Source organism: Monodon monoceros, unplaced genomic scaffold (assembly GCF_005190385.1).
Source record: "Monodon monoceros isolate NGI ecotype Baffin Bay Population unplaced genomic scaffold, NGI_Narwhal_1 Super_Scaffold_12, whole genome shotgun sequence".
Lineage (NCBI taxonomy): Eukaryota > Metazoa > Chordata > Mammalia > Artiodactyla > Monodontidae > Monodon > Monodon monoceros.
In genome coordinates, this window is record NW_021703768.1 from 122,255,447 (window position 1) to 122,262,381 (window position 6,935).

Below are 6,935 nucleotides of genomic sequence, written 5' to 3' on the forward strand. Positions count from 1 at the left end.
CAACGAAGGATCCCACGTGCCTCAACTAAGACCCTGTGTACCACAACTAAGACCTGACACTGCCAAAAATAAATAAAGTCTAAAAAAAAAAAGACATTCCAGTAAATTATTTTCACGGCTTAGTTGATGGGACAGAATTTGACCATATAAAAATCTTTGGCAACATTATAAAATCTAGGAAAAATTTTAACATGATTGCTTAGTTCAACAGAAGCTGAAAAAGTTCTTAGCACCATGAAAAACATTACTGATTTTTAAGAAAGTCTCCATTTTTTTAACATCTTTATGGGAGATTTTTTAACATCTTTACGGGAGAAACAATGGTTTCTGCTTTATAACAAAGTGAATCAGTTATACATATGTTCCCATATCTCTTCCCTCTTGCGTCTCCCTCCCTCCCACCCTCCCTATCCCACCCCTCTAGGTGGTCACAAAGCACCGAACTGACCTCCCTGTGCTATGCCGCTGCTTCCCACTAGCTATCTACCTTACGTTTGGTAGTGTATATATGTCCATGCCTCTCTCTCACTTTGTCACAGCTTACCCTTCCCCCTCCCTATATCCTCAAGTCCATTCTCTAGTAGGTCTGTGTCTTTATTCCCGTCTTACTCCTAGGTTCTTCATGACCTTTTTTTTTCTCTTAGATTCCATATATATGTGTTAGCATACGGTATTTGTTTTTCTCTTTCTGACTTACTTCACTCTGTATGACAGACTCTAGGTCCATCCACCTCACTACAAATAACTCAATTTCGGTTGCGGGGAGGGGAGGGGAGGGGAGGGGAGGGAGTCGCGGCGGGAGGAGGACAGCGCCATTCCGGCAGCTCCCTCTGGCCCTTCTCCCTTCCCCGCAGTGGCCCTCGAGCCGCCAGCGAAGGAGCGCGCGCGTGACGCGTCCGGGTTTGCTCGCGCCCTCCCGCGCCGAGCGTCCGCCGCCCGCTCATGGCCCGGGCCGCGGCCAACAAGCCGCGCTGAGGCGGGCCGCACGGAGTCGTGGGGCCGCCGCCGTGGCTCTCGCTGTCTGCGCCTCGCCGCCATCGCCTTCGCGCCTGGCTGGCGGGGACGCTGTCCTCCCCGGTCGTCCGCGCCGCTCCCTGGAGCTCGGCGGAGCGTGGCAGTCAGGGCCGGCGGAGGCTCGAGGAGCCGGACGCCGCCGCCAGTATCGCCGCCGGCGCTGCGGGGGCCATGACCGTGGAGCAGAACGTGCTGCAGCAGAGCGCGGCGCAGAAGCACCAGCAGACGTTTTTGAACCAGCTGAGAGAAATTACTGCGATTAATGATGCCCAGATATTACAGCAAGCCTTGAAGGATAGTAACGGAAACTTGGAACTAGCAGTGGCTTTCCTTACTGCGAAGAATGCCAAGACCCCTCAGCAGGAGGAGACAACTTACTACCAAACAGCGCTACCTGCCAATGATAGATACATCAGTGTGGAAAGCCAAGCAGATACTTACGTGATTGATCTCACTGGAGATGATAAAGATGATCTTAAGAGAGCAATTACCTTGAGTTTGGCAGAATCAAACAGGGCATTCAGGGAGACTGGAATAACTGATGAGGAGCAAGCCATTAGCAGAGTTCTTGAAGCCAGCACAGCAGAAAATAAAGCATGTTTGAAGAGGACACCTACTGAAGTTTGGAGAGATTCTCGAAACCCTTATGATAGAAAAAGGCAGGACAAAGCTCCTGTTGGACTAAAGAATGTTGGCAATACTTGCTGGTTTAGTGCTGTTATTCAGTCATTATTCAATCTTTTGGAACTTAGAAGACTAGTTCTGAATTACAAGCCTCCATCAAATGTTCAAGATTTACCCGGAAACCAAAAGGAGCATTGGAATTTGCCTTTTATGCGTGAGCTTCGGTATCTAGTTGCACTTCTTGTTGGTACTAAAAGGAAATATGTTGATCCATCAAGAGCAGTTGAAATTCTTAAGGATGCTTTCAAATCAAATGACTCCCGGCAGCAAGACGTGAGTGAGTTTACACACAAATTATTAGATTGGTTAGAAGATGCCTTCCAAATGAAAGCTGAAGAGGAGACGGATGAAGGGAAGCCAGAGAACCCCATGGTAGAGTTGTTCTCTGGAAGATTCCTAGCCGTGGGAGTGCTTGAAGGTAAAAAATTTGAAAATACTGAAATGTTTGGTCAGTACCCACCTTCAGGTCAATGGATTCAAAGACCTACATGAGTGCCTAGAAGCTGCCATGAGATTGAAGGAGAAACTGAGTCTTTAAATTCAGAAAATTCAGGAAAGTCTGGCCAAGAGCATTGGTTTACTGAACTACCACCTGTGTTAATGTTTGAATTGTCAAGATTTGAATTCAATCAGGCATTGGGAAGACCAGAAAAAATTCACAACAAATTGGAATTTCCTCAAGTTTTATATCTGGACAGATACATGCATAGAAACAGAGAAATAACAAGAATTAAGAGGGAAGAGATCAAGAGACTAAAAGATTACCTCACAGTATTACAACAGAGACTCGAAAGGTATTTAAGCTATGGTTCGGGTCCCAAACGATTCCCCTTGGTGGATGTATGCGCTGGAACTTGCCTCAAGTAGACCTGTTTGCACTTCTCCTGTTGATGATATTGACGCTAGTTCCCCATCTAGCGGTTCTGTACCATCACAGACATTACCAAGCACAACAGACCAGCAGGGAGCTCCTTCTTTAGAACTGCCAAGCACATCACCCGCATCAATAGTTGCCATTTCGTCGAGATCAGTAATACACAAACCACTCACTCAGACTCGGATACCTCCAGATCTGCCCATGCATCCAGCACCAAGGCACATAACAGAAGAGGAACTCTCTGTACTAGAAAGCTGTTTACATCACTGGAGGACAGAAATAGAAAATGACACCAGAGATTTGCAGGGAAAGCATATCTAGAATCCATCGCACAATAGAACTAATGTACTCTGACAAATCTATGATACGAGTTCCTCATCGCTTACATGCTGTTTTAGTTCATGAAGGCCAAGCTAATGCCAGGCGCTACTGGGCATACATTTTTGATCATCGTGAAAACAGGTGGATGAAGTACAATGATATTGCTGTAACAAAATCATCATGGGAAGAGCTAGTGAGGGGCTCTTTTGGTGGTTATAGAAATGCCAGTGCATACTGTTTAATGTACATAAATGATAAGCCACAATTCTTAATACAAGAGGAGTTTAATAAAGAAACTGGGCAGGCCCTTGTTGGAATAGAAACACTACCACCAGACTTAAGAGATTTTGTTGAGGAAGACAACAAGCGATTTGAGAAAGAACTGGAAGAATGGGATGCACAGCTTGCCCAGAAAGCTTTGCAGGAAAAACTTTTAGCATCTCAGAAATTGAGAGAGTCAGAGTCTTCTGTGACAACAGCACAAGCAGGAGAACCAGAATATCTAGAGCAGCCATCAAGAAGTGATTTCTCAAAGCACTTGAAAGAAGAAACTATTCGAATAATTACCAAGGCATCACATGAGCATGAAGATAAAAGTCCTGAAACAGTTTTACAGTCGGCAATTAAGTTGGAATATTCAAGGTTGGTTAAATTGGCCCAAGAAGACACCCCACCAGAAACAGACTATCGTTTACATCATGTAGTAGTCTACTTTATCCAGAATCAGGCTCCAAAGAAAATCGCTGAGAAAACATTGCTAGAACAATTTGGAGAAATTTGAGTTTTGATGAAAGCTGTCACAACATAATGAAAGTTGCTCAAGCCAAAATTGACATGATAAAACCTGAAGAAGTAAACTTGGAGGAGTATGAGGAATGGCATCAGGATTATAGAAAATTCAGGGAAACAACCATATATCTCATAATTGGGCTAGAAAATTTTCAAAGAGAAAGTTATATCCGTTCTCCCTCTATCCATCCTTCCTTCCCTTCCTTTTTTATTATTTTATTTATTTATTTTGCAGGAGATGGGGCTAGCCCTCAGCATCCCCACCTGGGAGAATCAACACTCCCTTACTTCATGTGGTCCTGGCAGAATGCATCGGGACACATTCTATAACATTAATAAAGAAAGAAAAAGAGGGGGAAAAAAAACCCCTAACAACCAGCCTCACATAATAAGACATTAAGAACTGTGAGATAACAATCTCACCAAATAAGAAGCCAAAAGGGAAAACAATTCAATAACATTAATGTCCTCTGTTCTTCAAATGAGCTAAGGAACCTTTCCCTAAAGCAATCTCATCCCCAACAGACTTCCATTCTGCCTCCTTGGCCAGAACTGAGCCACACACATCCTTCTAAGCCGTGTACTCCCATAGGGGAAGGAATTGTCTCAGTGATGTAGATTCATCATGACACTCCTGAGATTCCAGAGCACCCCTAGTGAAACTTCATCAGCCCAAAGGCAGAAAAGATACCACTTGGGCTTAAGTTCTACATTCACTAGAAAAATTCATAAAGGTAGACCACAGGAAATACTGTCAAATAAAGCAATCATTCATCTCTCAACCCTGATAAATGTACACTAGCCATGCAAACAGGAAGCTGGGAACAAACTGGGAACTAGATTTGCCGTTCCTTTACTGGTGTGGGTAGCATCCACTGGCCATCAAGTAACAAGTGTGTTCAGCCTTTGGAAAATGCCAAATAACCAAGCAAACATCATCGATTCAGAGCAGACAACTGGTGGCACTAATATTTGTTAGGAATTTTTTAATGCAAATGATTTTAAACTCAGCTCAAATGGCTTAAGCAACCCACTCAGCATGACTTTCAGTGAAGTTTGTTGATTTAGCAGCTCAGACATCATCCCCAAGAACCCTTGGTGCCTGGTCTTCTTTCCGTCTCTTAGCTCTGCCTCCCATGGGTCAGCCTCATCATCAGACTCCAGATGGCAGACACACCCCACATATACGCAACAGCTTAAACTTTACTCTTACGGCAAAATGGCTGCTTCAATTCCAGGTCCCACATCCTTATCCTAAATTATCTATGGCAAAGAAAATACCAGTTCCCATAGCACATACCCTGGTCCTAGGACCTTTCTTTGTCCTAAAATGAGTCAACTGACTAAACCCAAATTAATAACTGTAACCAGGGGAAACACTACACAGGTTGGCGTGGATCTATCAGAACCTACTTTGTGAACTGTGTGTGGGATCAGTCCCACCCCAAAACCACACAGAAAGGGGATATGTTCAGGGCATATCAGAGGGAGAAGGGGAGGAGAGAGGAATGGTTATTCGAGTGACAAACAACAAATTTCCACCACACCTGTCCTCCACACCTGAGTTCCTCTAGATAAAGGAATTCTTCCAGCAAGTCCACAGTTTCCAGAGCTATTCCAGAACTACATTTTACAAAACCACATGGCTCATTTTACTCCTTCAACTTAAGAGAAAAAAAATCCATAAAATCACAGCATATTTTATTCAACAAGTGCCCCAGAATCAGAGTCATGGTACCTGGGGTGTCCTCCTGGGTTGGCACAGGAGTGGGTTTTGTAGCAACAGCCATCACTGACGAAACATCATGTCACAGCCGTTTCGGGATGCATGTTCACTGGGCTGCAACCATTGCTAATCAAGCTTGGAGATTTAGTTACTGGCATTAGACACAGGGATGTGAGACAAAAGCCAGGCTAAGGGACAATATCCACAGATTGGCATGTGGATCATTTTCACTCAATTTCCCTCCGTGGATGGATCAAAGTACTCTAAGCACAGCAATCAACAAGGAGAAAATTCCAAAACCTGCATCTGTTCATCCAGCTCCCAGCCTGGAGACAAAGTAAAAGACACCAAGGGAATTCCCAGCTTCCAGTAATATATAAAGCAACGAGACAAAAATGAGTGAACCACCGTCTGCAGCCAAATAGAACGTTACTGTTGTAACATCCCAAGTGCAAGGCAGTTAACCAACAGCAGTCTGCTGTACTCAAAACACGCCTGGGATTGGAGTTTGCAGACTCATATTTTACCAATTATTTTGCTACTTGGGTAATTCACTTGGTGTCTCTGAGACTCATTTTCCTCCTCTGTAAAATGGGAGCAATTTAATGAAGTTGATACATTTTGAAGTAGCTGTGTAATTCACAATTACCCCACCTAACTCTCCCCAATTTATAGAGGTGCCATTTTGTAAATGCTTCCCTAGGAGCTGTTTTCTATGAAAGTTACAGGTGATCGGACCAGTAGTAAATCTGGCCAATACTAGGCCAAATACATTACTCTTCCTCATAATATTTAGAATTGGGCCCAAAAGGGAACAATTAAACTCCTCCAGAGTGGTGGGGCCAGTAATGCGGAACCTCATACTATTAGCAACCAGAGTCCACTTGTACTGACCAGCAGAGGAAGGCGATCTATGCAAAAAGATTAAAAAGTAGACACACAAAGGGACTGAGAGGGGACCATGAGACTACTTTCCAGGCCCTTCCAGCTATAGCCCTGCTCCAGAGTTCCATGGCAAATCCCATAATTTTAAATCAATCCTCCTAAATCCCCTTTTCTTGTTTAAGACATTTAAGTTGGTTTCTATTACTTGCAAGAAAATGATTTTAATGAATTCATAATGTCTATCTCACTGGGTGGCTGTGAGAATTAAATGAGATAAGAATGCCTTGTAAATGGAAGGTACTTATAAAAACTGGTAAGGACAATAAATATAGTGACTGACAAAGACATAGACCTGGACAAAACAAGTGTCCTGTTTTGCTAATGAAAAACAAATTATTTTGGAGAGAGGAATTTCTTGATATGGAAGGATGTTTAAAATAGATCATTAATCAATACTCTATAATAACCTATATGGGAAAAGAATCTGAAAAAGAATAGATATATGTATACGTATAACTAAATCACTTTGCTGTACACATGGAACTAACACAACATTGTAAATCAAATATACTCCAATATAAATTTTTTAATAAAATAAATAAAGAGATGTATCATTAAGCAGGTGATCAGGTTGCCAAC

At 43.1% G+C, this 6,935-nt stretch overlaps 1 pseudogene; it reads left to right on the plus strand.

Moving 5' to 3' along the window:
• The first annotated feature begins 1,079 nt into the window (after positions 1 to 1,079).
• LOC114892141 lies at positions 1,080 to 4,015 on the plus strand (annotated as a pseudogene).
• The last annotated feature ends 2,920 nt before the right edge of the window (positions 4,016 to 6,935 follow it).